Raw genomic sequence first — 22,709 nt, 5'->3', positions numbered from 1 at the left:
TCCTGCTAAACAGTGTGAATCACTTGTAGCCTGTCGATGTCAATAAAAACATAATACAATCAATGAAAATAAAACTAAGGAAAAAGTTTAAAGAACTCAGATTTAGATTACATTTATTTTTAAAATACCCACAGAATATACGGTTTGTGTTATTTTTTAAATATCTATGATGAACATAAAATGTTTCCATAAATTGAACAAGTAACAAAAATGAATGTATGCTATTAAATGTAAACACAAAATCTCTACAATTATATAAATGCAAGTTTGTCTCTGTGTGTGAGTTTGTTCTTTATGGACTCCGAAACCACTGAACAGATTTACTTCAAAATTTACATAACTTTAGTGTATAAGTCTTATGCTCTCTTGTATTGAATGTTATCTCCCCTTTTTTATATTGTAGCCAACATGACAGGGTTCCATTTTCATTCATAACGTTTCTCCATCACTGAAATATCCTGATTAAATATCCTGCAATATCCATCACTAAGATTCTTCGCAAAACTCTCGACAATCATGATTTTGAAATATATATATATATATATATAGAGAGAGAGAGAGAGAGAGAGAGAGAGAGAGAGAGAGAGAGAAAACATAAGGGATTTTCTATTTTTGCTTGGGGTAGTGTGCCGGAACATTTTACCGGAATACGATGTCCAGCATGTTAAAAATATACCAATTGTTGTAAAAATCTAATGGATAAACATCTGAAGAAGTTGGTGGCGGCAGAATATTTTTACGGGGACATAAATCGTAAAATTGCCTACTCATCATTGAAAGAACTGAAATGGAAAAATCCAGGAAATAAACGAAGGTTATAAAAAAGAAAACGTGAGTCTTTGAATTTTCAACAAAATTCAAAATTTTGTCACTATATATATATATGTGGGTGGGGGGGTTGTGTGTGTGTGTAGATGACTAATACGCCCCTCTCTTTGGGTTGCGCACTTTGTAAATATATTTTCATCCGACGCGTATTTAAGCGGTTAAGCGGTTGTAAACAAACTGACAGTTCGAGCACTTTGTGGCGAACAAATGCTAATTTTAGAGGTATTTGAGGAGAATTGTTTACGGGCACTGATTCTTGGTCCGATGGTTAGAACCACCGACTGTCAACGCGATGGTTGTAGGTTCGATCCACGACTGGGAAAAGGTATATGTCTAGCCGCACGCCGCACTGATGAGGTGTGATACAACGAAACAGTAATGTATCTGGATGACTAATAAGCCCCACTCTCTTTTGGTTGAGGACTTTGTAAATATATTTTCACACGACGCGTATTTAAGCGATTAAGCGAAGCCCACTGTTTGTTTCAAAGCAAACTGACAGTAGGACGATGATGCACTGATAGCTGAAAGTCGTTTATATATTATCAGGATCCCAACAATTCTCTCTCTCTCTCTCTCTCTCTCTCTCTCTCTCTCTCTCTATCTCCAGGTGTCTTTATTCTATTTAATTAAAACGTTTAAAGAACAACCAAACGTCCACGAGATTTACTATCAACCTAAATATTTGTGTTAGTTGGTATTTATTAATTCCTTTTAATGACATGAAAGTAGTTTTTCATCTATAGCAAATTGCAATCACGCATGAAGTATTGTTCCCACATTTGGGCTAGTTCATCTGCCACTTGTCTATCTGTCCTAGATCGGGTTCAGAAAAGAGTCGCCAACCTGATAGGTCCTTCACTATCAACTAAACCCCAACCTCGGTCCCATCGCCGAAATATGACTTCTTTGTCCTTGCTTTATAAGCATTTCAATAGCATGCTCTGACGAAATCAAAGTACTAGTATCCCTTCGATGACAATACAATCGAAAAATCCGACAAGCAGCAAAATCCCACCCCCACACTCTAGAGATACCTAGATGCCGTAAAGCCTTCTACTCAAACAACTTTTTCTCTCAGACTACTGCATTTTGGAGCTCCCTTCCGGAAAATCGGGTCCCAAATAGCAACCGTTCACAACTAAGTGGTTCTGTGCCTTGTTTGGGGTGAAAAACAAAAAAACGACGCAAAAAGTAAATTTGCAATTTCCACTTATAACCTATTCGCGGAATTCGCGACACATTAATGGGCTACGGCATGACGGTTGGAAACAGCTGCTTTGGATATTTTGTACATCCATTTTTCCCTCATGTCTATTATAGACGTTTGTGTCATCAGCAAATGTAGCCATCTCGGATGTGCGTGCAGAACTCAATCTTTATAAGTACTTACTTGTGGCGGCATTCGCCCGAGGTGGGTTGAGCTGTTTCATAGTGAATCTACCGAATCACGAGTCAAGCCTGATTTGTCTGCTGCTGACTTTCAGCATACTTGAGTCATTTGTGATTGCATCATCGCACACCGAAGACGCACGGACTAGTCATAGACTCCAAGTCAGCGTTGATCGTTGTGAGCCACCTACTTAGTTGAGAATCTCAATAAATGAGTACCACTCATGTTGGGTCATCCCGGTAGGGATGTTGGTCTTTATCTGTAACAGAGCGCTGAGGAGCATACGGGATAATATCAATAGGATAGCTGGATTACGAAGATATTAACAGCAGCAGCCTAAAACTCAGATATGCAAATTAGGGAGTGTGTGTGTGTGCTTGCGTGACAAGAAAAAGAACAAAAATGAGAGCACGTGGTCGGAGAGAAAGTAGACCGTGCCGCAAAAGATGGGCATGTAAAGTTGAGGATAGCTGACACATCGGAGACGCAGGAATCAGTCGTAAACTTCAAGTCAGCGTTGATTGCTGTGAGCAACGCCCTTGGTTGAGCACCACTCGTCTTGCGCGATCCCAATAGCGATGTTGATCTTTATCTGTAGCAGCAGGTGTATGAGCGCGTAGGAAAAATAGCAGCAGAAGATGTAGGCTTGCGAATATACTAAGAACAGCAGCATAAACGGCACATATGCAAATTAGGAAGTATGAAGCTATATTTTTCATGGCGGCGCTGTGCTATCTGAAGCAAAAAAGAACAGGTCTAACGAGGTGCAAAGCAAGTTCCACTACGCGAGTTATATCAAAAAGTCTGATGTGACTCGGAGCACTGGTCACAGTACGCAGGTTTGAACGCTCCCAACTCCTCCTAGCGACCTGCTTTGTGATAAGTAAAAGAAAAAAGACACCACGTGGTCGGAGAGAAGAAAAGTCCGCGCCGCAAAATCATCATCATTAATCTCATGGCGGCCGAAATGAACAAACAAACAAAAAACTAGGCATTGTTTGGAATGTAATATTTATAAATGATTTTTGTTAAAACAGAAACAAAAAGCTGATGCGGATTTCCTATTTATGTTCTTTTGTTTGTTCCTGCAACGATACATTACAAATCCATTAAACTATAGACTGCAGGTTGTTTTTATGGTTTTTATCATTACATTGGAGCAGTGGTTATGAAGCTATATTTTTCATGGTGGCGCTGTGTCATCTGTAGCAAAACAAAAAAGAAAAGGTCAAACAAGACGAAAAGCAAATTCCACTACACGAATTGTATCGAAAAGTCTGATGGGACTTAGAGCACTGTTCACGGTCTGAACGCTCCCCCAACTCCTCCCAGCTATCGTTTGCACAGCCACACAAAGCTCGAACGCATGGCCGCTTGCCTCCTTGATAAACATCACATGATCAGCAAATATAGCGATGTCGGATGAGTGTTAAGAACTCATACGTGCTTTCTTACATTTGTGATGTCATGCACTCAGAGTGGGTTGAGCCAGCTCTAAGTTACTTCACTTGGACGAATGCACAAAACTCAATGTTGATGTCTAAATCTGAACGAATCTGTTTCTCTTACGAATCTGTTTGCTTTCTTTTGTATCTCCAATCTAAATCAAGAAATAAGAAATAAGGAAATAATATATAAATACTAGATTTGCATTCCTGAAATATTTACCATAATTATGGTCGAAAGAAGGAGATAATATGCTAATAATGTACTGACAATTATACGAATTATTTATGGAGATTGAATTAATTGTTTTACGCGTCCCTTTCCGATTGGAGACGAAGCGATTATTTGGAAATAATTCATGCCTATTACATTAATATTATATTCTGTGTAATTCGATCGGCAATCTTCCGGGAGAGACGTTTGTTTCACAAGACTAATAAAAAAAACAAAAATAGCACAAATAAACACATTCTAACTGGAAAGATATTCTGCGAATTATTAAAAGCATGTATACACACACACACACACACACACACAAGCAAACACACAAGACACCCACACACACATATATGTATACAAACATACATACATATATACATATGTGTGTATGTATGCATGTATGTATGTATATATGTATTTATGTATGTATGTGTGTGTGACGATTTATATGTTCGCTGGTAACGTAAAGATGGCCGACAGTTGTCGCAAAATAAGAAAGATTCTACATAATGGCATCAGGTTGTCATAATTGTAGTATAAAATTGAAAACGCGTTAGCAAAATTATACACACATACAAATTCTCTCTCTCTCTCTCTCTCTCTCTCTCTCTCTCTCTATATATATATATATATATATATATATATATATATATATATATTCTGCGAGGCCTGACGAAGCTGTCGAATCGTAAATATGGTCCAATATCAGAAACATATATAGTCAAACAGGTAAAACGGTAATAAAAAATAAAAACATATTTGCTCTGCAATAGTATTGAGCACTCTCTTCAAGTTTGCACTAACTACCAGTTTTACAAAAAAATATATATATACAAATATATATATATATATATATATATATTCGCGCGTGTATGTGTGTGTGTGTATACATTTAAAGGTTGTGCTACATTGGCATGACAATGACGATCTCTCGGCCTAAGGGCGGGGATCAAAGTGTAGTATCTGTTCCGGCAGATGCTGCACTTAAGATAATTTGTACCAGTCAATGGAGGGGAGACCCTCTATACTGGGACAATTATTATTTTTGGTAACCAGAGTGACCCCTTTTAGGGGAGCTGGTTTTTACCTCACATTAAAAACGGCCTTGTGCCTAATTTGCTCAGTGGGGGAGCAAATAAATACCATCTGTTCCGGCAGATACTGCAAGCTATGACTAGCTATGACTAGCTATGACTACCAAAGACCAGATGTGGGGGCAACCCCACATGCCTGACCTTTAACCAGCTCCCATTTCCCACCTCTCGGGAGCTGGTCCCCTTTTTCCCTTCCCCCTCCCTTCACTCCTCACATTAAAAATCGGCCTTGTGCCTAATTTGCTCGGTGGGGGAGCAAATAAATACCAGCTATGACTAGCTATGACTAGCAAAGACCAGATGTGGGGGCAACCCCACATGCCTGACCTTGAACCAGCTCCCATTTCCCACCTCTCGGGAGCTGGTCCCCTTTTTCCCTTCCCCCTCCCTTCACTCCTCACATTAAAAATTGGCCTTGTGCCTAATTTGCTCGGTGGGGGAGCAAATAAATACCATCTGTTCTGCAGATACTGCACTTAAGATAATTTGTACCAGTCAATGGAGGGGAAACCCTCTATAATGGGACAATTATTAGTTTTGGTCACAATCAGAGTGCCCCATTTTTACCCTACATTTAGGGGAGCTGGTTTTCCCTAACATTAAAAAAGGCCTTGTGTCTAATTTGCTTTGGTGGGAAAGCAAATAAATACAATTAATAAGATTTAATTGTTAAATAAATGTGTGTACATAAACTCTGCATGTATGCGCATTTTTAATGCATTTTTAGGCTTGTTCTACTCGGATCACATACATTTAAATAAAAGATTGCTTTTCGGTTCATTCGCAAATTAACACATAAAGGAAAACAAACAGACATTTTGCCAATAGGATCTTAGTTACTAAAAACACACACACAAACGCGCACACACACATACATATATATATATATATATATATATATATATATATATATATATCCACATCTAAACCACGTCGCAGCCCACAAAGTGGATATACCCATCGAATTTTGAAATTCCGGTTCGTTTACTGTCTTAGCTCTTGTGGGCTGCGACGTTGTTTGGCTGTGGAATTTATTATATATCATCTCTCACATTCTGAAAATCATATATATATATATGTATGTGTGTGCTGCGTATATATGTACACACACACACACATATATATATATATACACATAAACACACACACACACACACACACACATATATATATATATATATATATATATATATATATATATATATATATATATATATATATATATATAAAAGACAAATAAAAGATTATTAACAAGTTGTACCCAGCCACGCGTTGCTGTGGCTCAGTTAGTTACACCTTATTTGCATTTTGGATGTGAATTTTTGTATCCTTTTCATTAACTTCCCTTACTCTACGCCATTTAAATACTTAAACAACTTTTAATTGTGATTTTCATGTCTCACTGACTTTAGCAAACAAAGTGTAAACCATTATAACTATTTGGTAATATTTTCTCCTTTGAAGAGATGGTTGGCATCGAAATCCTATATGATGAGAAGTTATAATATTTCAAATGTATTCTTTGTCTTACATAGAACAATAAAAAAAATCCTTTGATTTGAAATTTAAACATTTCACGTACTAAATTCTTAGTCATTGAATGACTATAATTTTATATACATATATATATATACATATATATACATATATATATTATTTTATATTCCATTGTCTTCCTGTCCATGTCTTTCAGCTCATGTTCTTTCTATTATCAATTTGCTATCTCACAGCTAACAGCAGTCTCAGTTTCCTGAACCATATGCGTTTACTGCAGCTATTTTGTTTTTTTTTTCATTCAATGCTGATCTAAGAACCAACCGTAGTTTCAGCTTCTTTATTTTATCTCATCCACACATGCCAACATGCACATGCACACATACGCGCACACATATACGACTGTACATACATATGCATATACACACGTACACATCATCGTATATGTAGAATATATATATATATATATATATATATATATATATATATATATATATATATATATATATATAAAGGAACGTTCATGTCGACGACGATGATCATGGTGGGAAAGAATAAATGAACTTCGCATGAATAAAAAAGAAAATCAATCGAATACACACAATTCGTAGAAGAGGCAGTAATTCGTTGCGATTATTGTGTGACTTTTAAATTAAAGATGCGTCCACAACGGCATAAATTCTCAACGTTCATGACGACAATGATGATGGTGGGTACGAATAAATTAATTTCACATGAATAAAAAAGAAAAACAATCCCATACACACAATTTTTAGAAGAGACAGTAATTCGTTCATACATTCATTCATTCACACATGCATACATACATACATACATACATATATTAAACCAGAAAGGTGAGATGTATATTATAGATTTTAAATATTAAATAATATTAGTAATATTTTCCATGATGTAAATAAGCATACCTGTATGTAAGTTTTAATTCTGATACTAACTTAATGATTAAAAACGATAAATTGAAGAGAAGCCGTTCTTTTTAATTTTGTTTGAGTTTGCGATAATTTTAAAAGGGACGAATGCTTGACTGCGAAGATTACCAAGGGAAAAACTTAAATTGGACTTGTATAAATTACTAGCGGGGGTGTCCGTCGTTTCCCGGGTGTTTTGTAGGTGTAAAAGAAAAAAAAGTTTTGGTGGGAAGGTGGGCTCGAACTTGAAACCTTGACGCGAAGGTGGAAAAGAAAGGAAAAAAAGACAGGTATCATCCGCTCAGCCACGCAGGATGAGGAATGAAAAAAGCTTTAATTTAACGTTTAAAAACTTAATGGAACAGGTGCGTGAATTCAATGAGGTCAAAAATTACGGTATAGAGGGAATGAAATCCCGCACTTAGTATTTACTGCGAGGTAGTTTTTTGTTTTTGTTTCCACAACTTCAGCTGCGTGGTTCCCCAAGACATTGGGGGGTATCCACATAAAAAAGGCGGTAACAATTGTCTGATATAAGGGGGTTCTCCCGATGACATCCCTAGCACGAGTGCCAGGGAGCTTGTTTATGTGCTTTGTCTATACTGAAAAGCCACAGAAACACGCCTAGACCAAGAAATATCGCAAAAATAGCGTTGAAATAAAACATAGACGCGACCTCCATTCGTAAATCGTAGATATTATAATTTAGACAGCATGTAAAAAGTTTTAAGAATGTGTGGCCCCACCGAGTGCCCCATTTTCGAAAAAAGCTTTTGGCCAACATACAGAAAAAAATGAACACACACACACACACACAAACTAGCACATATTTTGCCTTATATATGTATAGAGTATTGAATTGAAAATAATTCATGTTAGTTATAAGTCTAATATTTTTAATAAAGTTTCGGAAGGAAAGGATAAGTTAAGATTGAATTTTAATAGAAACATTAGTGTATGATGTTTAGCACGTTAATGTGTGTTTTTATTTTGCTGATTGAATCTCCAGTGTTTTTATGTGGAAGGCGCTGATAGTGTCCATTAGTGGAGTTAAGATATTATATATAGCTCGTGCGATTTTGTGTGTGGTGGTACCGATGCCAGATATTATAGGATGCATAGGGTGTGTTGTGAGTTTAGCGCGCTAGTGAGCATGCGCACTAGATGTTTACAAATAGAACGAAATTGGCGCCTTTTCCCAGCTTAGTCGTTCGTTACCGACAATGTTGTTGTACCTGCTGAATTTTATGTTGAATAAAACCTTTCTAATATCTTAAAAGGTCTTTATTTTTCATTACAATTTATTCAACATAAAATTAAAAATTAACAGCAACAATGGATGCTATACTGAGACCTGGTAAATTCAAAGGATCGTCAGATACAACCGCTGACGAATGGAATCATTGCTATCGTAACCTCATCAACTGCATCGACTCTCTCACAGTCGCTCATCCTCAAAATCCTCCGAATAATTGGAGTATTCTGATTAATTTCATCTCACCGAAGGTCTATTCTCTGCTATCTCACTGTTCAACATTCGAGAGGGCTATTAGCATCTTTCAAGCAACCTATGTAAAACCGGTAAATTCTGTGTTTGCTCGTCACCTTCTCGCCACTAGGAAACAAAATCAAGGTGAATCTATTGATCAGTTTCTCCTAAAACTAAATAATCTCTCTAAGGTTTGTAAATTTGAAGATGTTACTGCCTCTCAACATGCGGAGCTAGCGATAGGTGACGCATTTATCACAGGTCTCACTTCCTCAACTATTAGGCAGAGATTACTTGAAAGTTTTGAAATTAACCTAGATCATGCTGTAGCAACTGCACGAAGTCTAGAAATGGGCCAACATAATGCAGCAGCTTATGACACATCAATTGTAGCAAAGGCATCTATTCATGCAGATGAATCTGAAAATAACTCTAGTTTGGAACTGACTAATAAATGTGCTGCTGTTTCCAGAAATAATCAGGCGACTCACTTCGCCAGATGCCAATTCTGTGGACGAGAAAATCATTCTCGAAATATTTACTCAGCTCGGAATGCTGACTGCTTTAAATGTGGAAAGAGGGGCCACTTCTCTAAAGTCTGCCGATCTAAAATAAAACAAACAACGTATAATACCAGGACTAGTTCTGCATATATTGCCTACACTGCGTCATCCCAATGCACAATATTCTGTAGTAAATGCAATAATTAATAGTACCTGTTTGAAAGCTATGGCAGACAGTGGAAGCACTCATAACTTTATACGAATGAACATCGTGAGATCACTCGGCCTTAGTATATTACCTTCTAATGATACGGTAAGCATGGCTTCCTCGAATCTCACGAGCAAAACCTTAGGACACTGTGTTGCGTCCATCGCTGTTAATGGACAAATTTACACTAATATGCGTCTATCTATCCTTCCCAACTTGTTTGATCCAATTATACTAGGACAAGAGTTCATGCAATTGCATATCCGGGTAGAATTCCGTTATAACGGAAAGATACCATCTTTACAGATTTGTAACGTCACTCAGATGAAAATCGAGCCACCGTCTCTTTTTGCTAATTTAGCAAAGAATTGTAAACCCATCGCAACAAAAAGCAGAAACTACACAGCATCGGACTGCGAATTTATCCGGAATGAGATACAAAAATTATTAAAAGAAGGTATCATAATCAAATCGAATTCCCCATGGAGAGCCCAATTACTAGTAACTAGAAATGAAAGACATAAGCGTCGCATGGTCGTTCACTATTCTGCAACTATAAATCGGTTTACACTTTTGGATGCTTTTCCGCTTCCCAAAATTTCGGATATCATACGCCAATTATCACAGTACAAAATTTTCAATAAGTTGGACCTGAAGTCTGCATATTATCAATGCCCTATACGTAGAGACGAGAGAATTTACACAGCATTTGAAGCTGACGGAGGACTATACGAGTTTTCTAGGGCTAACGAACTCAGTAGCTGTGTTTCAACGTATTATGCATAACCTGATTCAAGAACATGAACTCCAAGGTACATTTGCCTACATTGATGACATTGTCATCGGAGGAAAAACTAATAAAGAATTAAACGAAAATATGGAAGCTTTTAGAAAGGTTATCAACCGTCTTAACTCTCAACTAAACCCTGTAAAATGTGAATATGGTATAACCAAACTAAAGTTTCTAGGGCACTTATTGGAAAATGGAACAATCAGTCCTGATCCAGACAGACTTACACCACTAAAAGAATTACCGATTCCGAACTGCAGTAAGTCACTCAGGCGGGCTCTAGGTCTCTTCTCATACTATTCACCATGGATAGAGAATTTGTCAGATCGGATTTCACCTTTATTAAACATTACGTCCTTTCCTATCACTGAGAAACTCAAAAATCAATTTCAAGCCATGAAAGATTAAATTTGCAAGGCTTCGGTTGCAGCCATTGAGGATGAAGTTCCTTTTACGATAGAAACTGATGCATCTGCGACAGCAATAGCAGCCTGCCTTTCCCATAATGGACGTCCAGTAGCATATTTTTCCAGAACCCTAACGCAGTCAGAGCGTCGACATTCAGCAGTGGAACGTGAATCGCTGTGCGTAAATGGCGTGACCTCTTACTCGGTCGACACTTTACCATTATTACTGACCAACAGGCTGCATCATTTATGTTCAACACGCAGACACCAAATCGTATTAAAAACGATAAGCTGCTTCGGTGAAGACTTGAACTTTCAAACTATTCTTATGAGATAGTATATAGACCAGGTTCTCTTAATAACTCTGCAGACACCCTTTCTCGATTATTCTCTGCTTCGCGCTCATTATCACTAAAGGACCTGCACGCAGCACTTTGTCATCCTGGAGTAGCGAGACTCTATTACTTTGTGAGACAGAAGAATCTACCATTCTCCATGGAAGATGCTAAGCGCACCTGCGCTGAATGTCAAATATGCGCTGAACTAAAACCAATGTTCTTCAAACCTCCATCAGGTCGATTAATCCATTCTCGATCCCCTTTGAACGTCTTTCAATAGAGTTCATTGGACCGAAACCATCTACGAATAATCTCAAATACCTACTCGTGATTGTAGATGAATATTCACGCTATCCTTTTGTCTATCTATATCAGGACATATCAACAAAAACTGTTATAGATTGTCTCCAGAATTTATTTACCTATTTTGGCTGTCCAGATTCCATCCATAGTGATCGAGGAAGTCAGTTTATTTAATGTGAACTAAAAGAGTTTCTCTGGCAACATGGAGTTGTGATTACCCACTCAACTCCATACCATCTAATCGGCAATGGACAATGCGAGAGAGTAAATGGCACAATTTGGAAGACGATCAAACTTGCACTCAAAACCAGGCAATTGGACGAACATCACTGGCATGAAGTACTCGACATAGCTTTGCAGTCTATTCAATCGATACTTTGTACAGCAACTAACTCAACCCCACACGAGAGAATGTTTAACTTTTCCAGAAGGTCGGGCACCGGATATATACGTTACCCGAGTGGCTGCACGGAGGACTGGCCCTCCTTAGGAAGTTTGTCCGCCAACACAAGTCAGATCCCCTAGTGAAACCAGTAGATATAATATCTGAAACTCCCAATTTTGCCAGAATTCGTTTCCCTGACGGCCGTCAGTCAACAGTCTCAACAGAAGACCTAGCCCCCACTCCTGTCACTGACCCCTCCTCTACAAACTTGGAATCTTCTGTCTCCCCTGATCATGGTACATCACCAGATTCTACTACTCCATCAAACATACGCGAACCAGAGTTGATTGATCAACAGGAGACTCCAAAGAATAATACCTCACCAAATGGAGAATCTTTCTCTTCAGTCGACAAAACGAAGTGTTTAGAAATAGAAGAGCAGCAGCAACAGTCTGACTCGAAGAATGGCGTTTTCAAATTTCTTCCAGAAGCAACAAAAAAGGGGAAGGAAGATCACATGCAACCCGAAATATAAATAAAATGTGGTGGAGAGTGTTGTGAGTTTAGAGCGCTAGTGCGCATGCGCACTAGATGTTTACAAATAGAACGAAATTGGCGCCTTTTCCCAGCTTAGTCGTTCATTACCGACCATGTTGTTGTACCTGCTGAATTTTATGTTGAATAAAACCTTTCTAATATCTTAAAAGGTCTTTATTTTTCATTACAGGGTGTCTGATTTCCTGGATTTGGGCGAGGCCATATAATGTAGGAATATTGGGGTTGTATTCAATACATGATTTCCATGTTGTGTCGTTTTTTATAAGATTTGTAAAAGACTTATTAAAATTCCTTAAACAAAACCAATGACACTTTGTATAAGTTATTTAAAAATATTAAAAGACATCAGGCAATGTCCCAGGCATCCATCAAGTCCGCATTAGATCATGCCTCGTTCAGGGAACAGTCCGTGATAGTTTTCCCTGTCTGTGCTACAGGGACACTGAGCGTCCTCTACTTAGCCTGTCCTGTGTTTTTGGCAACCTTCGCTCGGGCCCCGTGGAGTTTAGAGTCTGCCAGCGGAGCTCTCGGTGCCGGATAAGCTCCGTTGATGTCGTTTTCGACAGACTAGTTCTACCAACGGAAGCAAAGGACTCTTGTCGTTATTCTGCTTGTCACGCTCTTTCTCTGCTATCGCCTACCTATTGCAGAGCGATTCCTGACAGTCTATTGACAGATGGAAGATTGGTCGATTTCAGGTTGTCCGTTATCGTCCTTCATGTTTTGTTGAGCTCGGCGTTGACCTTTGTAGTAGTCTGCTAATTTTTAGCAGTGACCTAAATAAAGCTGCTGAGGATAAACGCAAGCACAGAAAGGACAGATTATCAACCAGACACACCTAACCCTACCCCACCACCACTACCTTTATCTGCCCACATTGCACAAGAAAAATTAGGTTTAGGAATGGGCTCTATGCTAACCTGAGAACCCACAGAAGCCACAACGTAGGACAGTCTTACTCGGACACGAGTGACCGCCGATAAAAAAAAGTCTGCGGTCGAGTAGCATAGCGCTAAAGCTGGCAGGCGTAACGCCTGTGTCTCGGCTCCCCAACAAGTAAAAAGCTAGAAATGTGCCCGTAGCACTGGAGTCCATCAGGACCAGGAACCGGTTGCGCCATTCTTAGGCACAGAACGCGTACTTATACTTGATTTCTCTTTGTATACACAAATCGCTATATGTATCTATCTTTTAAAAATAAACTCACAATGTATTTTTCTATTACATTCGATCTTGACCTTGAATTTCTGCTTAAAGAAATCACTCAGAACTTAATCAGCAAAAAAATTCAACCCGTTGCTATTAGACAAACTGTCTAAGGCCTGGAGGCTCTAGTCTTTTTTATATTGATTTACATGTGCAACTGATTGTATCTGCAAATGAAGTGCTCCGAATAATTCGAGTTTCGTTAAAAATAAATGAAAGAAATAGATAAGCTGGATTCGATAAACACGAAATAATTATCGATTATTTAAATCCATTTCCAATTTAGATTATTTTCTTTTGTTCTTTAAATGAAGGCAATATTCTTTTTATTCAAAATATTTAATTATAATTCTGCTAATGATTTGGCCGGTTCGTTAGATAAAACCGGAGATCCATGCGGAAGATTCGATTATGAAATGAAACGATTGCAACAATGTGCATGTGTGATTGCTGGCGGGAAATTTTCGTTTCATCAGTGAAGAGAGAGAAGGAGTGGTAGGAGAAGAAGAAGAAGAAGAAGAAGAAGAAGAAGAAGAGGAAAAAGAAGAAAAAGGAAGAAGAAGAAGAAGAAGAAGAAAAAAAAAGTAGAAGAAGAAAATGGAGAAGAAGAGGAGGATGAAGGAGAAGAATAAAAAGATGGGAATGAATAGAAAAGGAGAGGAAGAAAATGAAAGAAGAAAAAAGCAATAAGAATAGGAATATGAATAAAAAGGAAGGAAAAGAAGAAAGATGAGGAGGAGGAAAGAATAATAAAGAAAACGAAAAGAAAAAGAAATGGAAGAAGAAAAAGAGAAATGATGGCAAGTGCCCTTCTGGGCACAAATCTATAGTCCTTCCTTTCCAAACATTTGCGAGAAATACTCGTCTGGCTGAAACTACTAATAATTCCTCCCACTCATTATCTCTACCTAAACCTAAACGTCGATTCCATGATCAAAGCTTCTTTCTTAGAACTGCACACATGTGGAACCCCCTTCTATTTACCTGCTTTCTAGTTGACTACAATTTCATTATCTTCAAGTCCAATGTGAACAAGTTCTTGATGATCCGTCCCCCTTAAGTAATCTAATTTACCAAATTTACACTTTAACGATTACTATATTTCCTTTTGACCACTGTACCCTCTTTAAACCTTATCCTCGAGTAGCCTCTGGGCCTTGATAAATGGTGATTCCCTTGTAAAAAAAGAAGAAGAATACGAAGAATGAAAGAAAATGAAGAAAAAAAGATTCTTTTCACGTCACACATATATGTCAACCACATTGTTGCATCCCTCTGCCTATTCTAGAAGTATTTTTTTATGGTGGATACTCAACTCCCTACATAATATCCCTAAAAATTATGTTCCAGATAGTAGCTCTTTACATCAAAGTGGCTTTGCGCCTCGTATGCAATTTTCTCGGGCCCTATGTACTATTCATAACTTTATATGCATATATATATAACTTTATATGCATATATATATATATATATATATAAATATATATATATATATATATATATATAATGTAGAATATGCATATATATATATATATATATATATATATAAATATATATATATATATATATATATATATATATTGAAAAGTTTGACGCAAGTCCAGGTAACCTACATCTAAAATTTTAAGTGTTTAGACCCAAAATCGGTGGAGGAGTTTGATAGAGCCTGCAAAGGTAAACTTTTTAAACTTTTACTTCTTGGCAGCCAACTCTTTTTCCGAAACTGATTAAAATGTTTTCTTCATGTCTGAATACCCTTTATATAAAATTTCAAATGTTTAGACCAAAAATTGGCTAAATAGTTTGCCAGAGACCGCAAAGGAACTTTGACCTGGTGACAGCTCAAAATTTTATGTCAAAACTAGAATAAAAAGCTTGCCATATGTCTAAGTACACTTTATGTAAAATTCAAATGTTTAGACCAAAAATTGGTTGAGTAATATGGTAGAGACTGAAGAGGTGAAATTTTTCTAAACTTTGACGACAACTCTTAACGGGGTAAAAATTCCAAAGATTTGACCTTTGGTCTACACATTTGAAATTTTGTATAAAGGGTATTCAGACATGGAGCAAACATTTTAATCAGTTTTGGAAAAAAATTTGGCTGCCAAGAGGTATAAGTTAAAAGAGTTTACCTTTGCAGACATCAATATAGAAACGTTGTTTTAATTTGATGCGTATTTTATTTTATTCAAATTAAAACAACGTGTCTATATGAAATCTCATTCTTTTGACGTTATTCTCGCGTTGCCTACTTACAGTTCAAACATTTCAAAATACAACCACTAGAAACAACGCTCGGCTTTTTACAAACAGACTTCTTTCTCCAAATTTACAACATGGCAAGGAAGAAGAAAAGAAAAAAAGAAATAACACACTGAAGATGGAGGATACATCTGAAATATATTTCTGATAAATTTCAAATAATAAAATATTTGTTTATTTTCCTAATATTATGTTGTATTTGGCTTTCAAGTAAACTTGATATATATATATATATATATATATATATATATATATATATAGAGAGAGAGAGAGAGAGAGTTGATTAAACATGTAATATATATATATATATATTACATGTTTAATCAACTCTCTCTCTCTCTCTCTCTCTCTCTCTCTATATATATATATATATATATATATATATATATAAAGTTTACTTGAAAGCCAAATACAACATAATATTAGGAAAATACAGAGAGAGAGAGAGAAAGAGAGAGCGAGAGAGAGATTTGTTTATCAGGAATGCTTCAAGCAAACCTTTTCCTTATATATATATATATATATATATATATATGTATATATGTGTGTGTGTGTGTGTATGTATGTATATGTATACATATATAATCGTGGATGAAACATGTGATATATATATATATATATAGAGAGAGAGAGAGAGAGAAAGAGGGAGTAATATGTTGTAATAAGTACTAACATTACACATCTAAAATTAGAAGTCTTCTAAAATTCTATACTGCAGTTTTCCATACAGGTCTGTCACCTAAAGGATACATACTCTGAGGAATTAATTTTAGGTGATAGGCGAACGTTCAATCTTCAGTACGGGGAATACGAATCATATCAAACATCCATTCAGTCATTGCTGAAAGAGCGAAAACAATATATCCCGGCAGGTTAAATAAAAGGATTATATTCGTTATTTCATACCGATTACCGAGCTCGGCATAAAGATTCTCAAGTTCGACAAGAATCACATGAAGGATATCGGAGGTTACATCGGCCGAACCGTAAAAATTACATCTTATATGATTTTAATACAAATGCTGTTTATGTTTTCGGCACTGATGCGTGTTCTTAAATTGGTGTGTAGCATTATGTCTGTTTTTAATAGATTCATGTCTGCAGCTGTTATTAGTTTGTTTATTAGAATGTCGCATTTGTTTTCTCTCTTCATTATCCGCCATCCTGTTGACAATCATTATCTCCTATTCTGTTGACCATCATTATCTCCCATCTTGTTGACAATCATTATCTCCCACCTTGTGGACAATCTGGCGAACGACTTATTAACACGCTTATTCTGTTTTCAAAAATAGAAACAACGAACGATTTGATAACACGACATAACGATCGAGAATTGCTATTTCCGGCTAAGAATGTGTTCACCAGTAAGTTATACTACCATGACAGACTTTTTGGCAAAAGGTTCCACAATTACAATGTAACGTGACCGTTACGCACGAATCGTATTAGTTACAGTTCAAACTTCTCTAGGACCCCCCACGCCGTCCCGTGCCGTCGCAAAAGAATATAAAAAACGAACAAAAATAAATAAATCTAACTCTGCTTTTTTATCTATTTTACCAAAATGCATTTATGACCGTTTATTTCCAAACAATGTTAGCTTCTTTATTTTATGGTTTTTTTTTTGGGGGGGGGGTTAATTTTTTCGTCTGCTATGAAATAAAAAAAACTCCGCCGTCTGGACTTAAAGGTCTCTCGCCGCCACCACGAGACCAAACGTCAATCTCGTCCAGCGCGCACCTTTTTGTTTGTTTTTTTTTTGTTTTGTTTTTTTACATATGAATCACAACTTATCAAGGCTCGGAGGCCACTCGAAAATAAGGGTTAATGGGTATACATTAGTCAATTTGATTATAGCGTAGTAAACACAAGTAGTGGGAACTTTGTAAGTTGGATTACTTAGGGGGACGATTCATCAAGAACTTGTTTACGTTGGACTTGAAGACTATCAGATTGTAGTCAGCTAATAAGCAGACCAACGGAAAAGATTTTCACAGGCGTGCAGTTCTAAGAAAGAAGTTTTGTTCATGGAATCTAGATTTAGAATTAGGCATAGATAAAGCGTGTGTGAAACTATTGATAGTCTTTCTGGCTAGACGAGTGATTTTCGTGAAAGTTTGGCGGGGTGGGCATAGATTAAATTTCAAGCAAGCACTTTCTCCATACTTCATGCTGGTCATAGCCAGCCATTTCACGCCTTGGACTGTACACGTCCATCTTCCCCGGTCCTCTGTGTTTCTCCTCTGACTAGATGCTGTACATTTTTTGTACTTTTTCTTATGACGCAAGTCCAAGAATATTTTTAATTTGTATTTGTGCTTTAATGACTGCTGCTGCTAATATCTAGTTCACTCACTCTCACACTCGCTCTGTTTTAACGGAAGCTTATTACGGTTTAATTTTCTAAAAAAAATAAACCCTAATAAGAGACGGGGCAGCATAAACAAAGTTATTCTCTTCCGGCATTACAATGATCCGGTCTACAAAAAGCATGTAGCCAGATCAGAAGTACAAACGTATGATTGTACAAATCTTCCTTCCTCCTTCCTATTAACGCACCTTGCAATCCCTGAATTTTTACATCGTCCCAACCATGATAGACTATTTTTATGAAAGGAATAAGAACAATGATTAATTTACAAGACGACTCGGCAGACATTTATCGCCATCGGACATCAAAACGATTACATTCTGGTCTATATAGAATAATTCCTACACGCGCGCACGTACGCACTGATAAACACACATTCAAAAGTAAAAAATCATAAAAAGATATTCACCAAATAGACTTAACATATCCCATACACCAAATTAACTCTTAACCAATTTCACTTGAGACATCCAGTCTCACATTTACATATCTTTCGAAAGCTCAATCGATCACCAAAAATGGAATCTCATAAACTGTTCACCACAAAACGTATTTCTAACTAAATAAACTTTTAACTAAAAAATACATGAAGTGAGCTAAATAAGGCTCAAAACGCGTTACGAAAATACTTTAAAATACTTTAAAAAATGATAAAAGTCTTAATAACCAACAATTGTTGCTGGCCACAGTTTTTTAAATATACATTTTTCTCTTGGTGAACTCACACAACCATTACTATGTGTATATACTAGCAGTACTCGCTAACCGGCGTTGCCCCGTGGAAGCGTGCCCCCCCGATAAAATTATAGTACGATCGTTGTTGTTGTTATTGTTGTTGTTGTTGCTGTTGCTGCTGATGATGATACTGCTTCATCACTTCAACTGTCCTTATGTTAAGTACGGCTTTCGGAATAGACAATTTCAACTACTATCGGTAAGAATGGCTATCGAAATATAAAGAACGGCTGGAAAGAGGTGATGTACTAAGAGCAACCACCAGCCGTTAAAATAAATAAAAATAGCAGCCAGGGGCAAAAAAAAAATAGAGACAGTAGGAAGCCTGAAAAAACAAACATTTATTTAGCCGTCGAAGCTGTGGTAATGTAGACTAGTTACTTACTGGGCTCCACGATTAAAAATAGTTCGTCTCAAAGTTTTATTAAGAAGCAGAAATTTATATATATAACTCTATGAATTTGATAATAATAATTAAAAAAAAAAGGTAATACGCACGTGCAACCCGTAGGTTATAACACGGGCCTGCTATCAACTGTGCCACACAAACAACTTTGAAATATTGTCTTGTTTTTATTCTAATTAAAGCAAACAATGACGCGTTAATGAAATGAGGTCAATTTGTTACGTTGTTTTAATCTTTCTCCCCTCTCTCTCTCTCTCTCTCTCTTCTCCCTCTCTCTCTCTCACTCTCTCTCTCTCTGCCGAAACACTGATTTAATCTCTCTCTGCCGATACGATGATTTAATCCTTCTCTCTCTCTCTCTCTCTCACACACACACACACACTCACACACACTCACACTCTCTCTCTTTTTCTCTCTCGCTCTCTTTGTTTATAGCTCTCTGTTGTTCCCGCTAACCGGTGTTGCCTCCTGGAAGCATACCCCACCCTCTCGAATATCATTAAAGTAAGGTTGCTGTTGTTAATGGTGGTGTTGCTGCCCAACCCCCAACCCCCACCCTCCTCATGTTACGAACGGTTTTCGGAATAGGTACCCCCAACTCGTCATGGTAAGAACGGGTGGAGAGAGGATGTGTAGTAAGGGTACTGAGCAACCCCAAGCCAGTGTTTGCCAAATGATATTTTATAATCCCGCTAGATTAGGGGAAATAAATCTCCAGAAAATCGTTAGGTTTTTACTTCTGTCGTTTGTAATTTTCAAAAAAGAGCTAATTCACCAAAACAATCTGCAAAAAAAAAGAAAAAACACCGTAGTTTAACTACGTACCCTACATAAAAATATTATGAATGTAATATATACAAAATGTTCCGTAAATGCAATAAACTTAAACTTAAAAAAAGGTGGTCCATACTGACAATTAAATGGAATAATAAACGTTGAAAAAAATTAGTAAAAATAAGTAAAATCCTGAATGTTGGCTCTTTTGGAAGGCAAATAAGTAGGAACAACACAATCATTTGGTAAAGTGCAGAATAGTTAACATTCGAGTAATTGTAAAAATAACAAATATCAACAAAAACCTCATATTATCTGTTATTAATAGCTGTCTTTTAACCATTGCATACTTTATTCTTGAAAAATTTTATATAAACATCTATGAATACCACTAACTCTAAATTTGGTATTGCAACTCTAACTTAGGTTTAGTGGTAGAATAAGTCCGTGGTTTTCAATTTTGGGGGAATTAAGCCTCCTTTCCCGTTAAGCAAAAAGCGGCAGTTTGTTTATTTTTATATCGTGTGTAAAAACCAGTTTGAACTACATCATTTGTAATTTTTTAAAAAATTTGTTTTAGCATATTAAAAGTATATAGGTTGGTAGATATTTGAATTCTACTGAATAATAGTTTTAATTTTTTACTGTTGGTTCTTGCTTTTTACTATTTTCGACTATTAAGTGTTATACACTTTAACTAAGTGAATAATTAAATCTAAATAAAAGGTGGGAGCTTATGGGCATTTTAAACTGCAGAGGCTTAAACGCCCCCCCCCAATAAAATGTATTTTGTATAATCGATTTTTACGAGTTTAAGAATGATGAGGCAAAAAAATAAGGGAAAAGCAAAACAATAATTGATAACAAAAGCAGCAAAGAAACTCAGCCCGTGTATTTAAAAAAAAAAGGAAAATAATATTTTAAAAAACGGAAAGTATAAAATGTAAATAAACCCAAAAAAAACGACAAAGAAAACTGTTGGATTACGATAGTTGGCTAAAATGTAATTACATGTATGTATCGGTAATAGAGTAAGTTGGCGTAGTGTTCGTTTATTAAAGGAAATATCTTCATTCCAATAATCTATGAATAGAGGAATTATTCGTGTCAGCCAATCAGAATGGGAAAAATAACTATTGGGAGACATTAGTATTTTTAGTATAGAAGAACGGAAAGTAAATGTTACGTCAAATAGTTAATAGGTCAGTTACGTAGGAAGGGGTCTAAATTCAAGTTATATTTGAGTATAAATACGCGGTGTAAGTGAGTAACGGTGGGAGCACTTTGCGAGTAGGGGGGAAATAGGAACTACTTTTTTGTAGGTTATGACGACGAGGATGTATCTCCTAGGATTAAATCTAATGTTTTAATAATACGAATTAATGTGTTTAAAATGTCGTTCTATAGTTGAATGAGGTAATGACTAATAGTGTAAACATAATAAATTTGTATGCGCCACCTTTTTGGTAAACCTACAGTATTTTTATAGAGAGGGGAAAACTGCGCCTCTTTTATTATATATATATATATATATATATATATATATATATATACATATATATATATATATATATATATATATATATATATATATATATATATATAAAGCTGAACTTTGTGTGTGTCTGGTCACGAATAGGCTCTTATAGAAAAATATAATGATAGAAAATATTATAGAAAATATATAATGATAGAAGATGTATTGAGACACGGGAATGGGTATATTTGATCTGGCATAATGATGGTTCATTAAAATTGTGGGGTCTGGGTACGCGACTAGTCCACAAAGTATGGAAATAAAAAAATTAAGAAATTAAAAAAAACGTTTACAAGTACTTTTGATATAGATGTACATAATAATACTTTGATAAGTATGTTTTAACTTAAAAAGTGATGGTATAATAAAATTGTTGGGTCCGCGCTCGCGCCTGGTCTCCATAGAATGGAAATAGGCACAAACTTTAATAAAGACTTTTCATATCGAAATATGCGTAAGTATACTTTAATAATTATGTTTCAGTTTGAAGAAATATGGTATGATAAAATTATGGGGTGTATGTTCGTGCTTGGCCTCCATAGAATGAAAATATGTCACAAAGTTTAATAAGGTTTATAATATAGACCCACAGAATATTGTGATAAGTGTTTCACTGTGAACAGGTATGGTAATTTCAGCTAGTCGGGTGTTTTTTGAAAAAGATTGGTGATGGGGGTCAAGAGAATGGAGCTCAGACGAGCACTTGCCATGGAAATAAGGATAGAACAAAGCTAAGCTCGCTACGTCTCTTCTGTGGAAAAGAGGTTGCAGGGAAGAGAAAAAGGCATCCCCCACGAAGCCACGGAGTCTATTTTCAACCGTCAAGGCAGGATAGGCTGTTTTTAGCAGCTCCTGCCCAGATGTGACAGCAGTACTCCATCATTGGACGTACTTGGCTTTTATATTGATAGAGAATTGCATCATTAGTGTGATATCTTCTGGAGAGGTAGAAGAATCCCAACATTTTCCCAGCGACCTTGCCCACAGACAATGTATGTGTTCCATTTAAGATCAGGAGTAAAGTC

The sequence above is a fragment of the Euprymna scolopes genome, chromosome 27 (genome assembly GCF_053919585.1).
Source record: "Euprymna scolopes isolate OS-2025 chromosome 27, ASM5391958v1, whole genome shotgun sequence".
NCBI lineage: Eukaryota > Metazoa > Mollusca > Cephalopoda > Sepiida > Sepiolidae > Euprymna > Euprymna scolopes.
The sequence above is the reverse complement of the archived record's forward strand: the minus strand, read 5'-3'. Positions refer to the sequence as shown.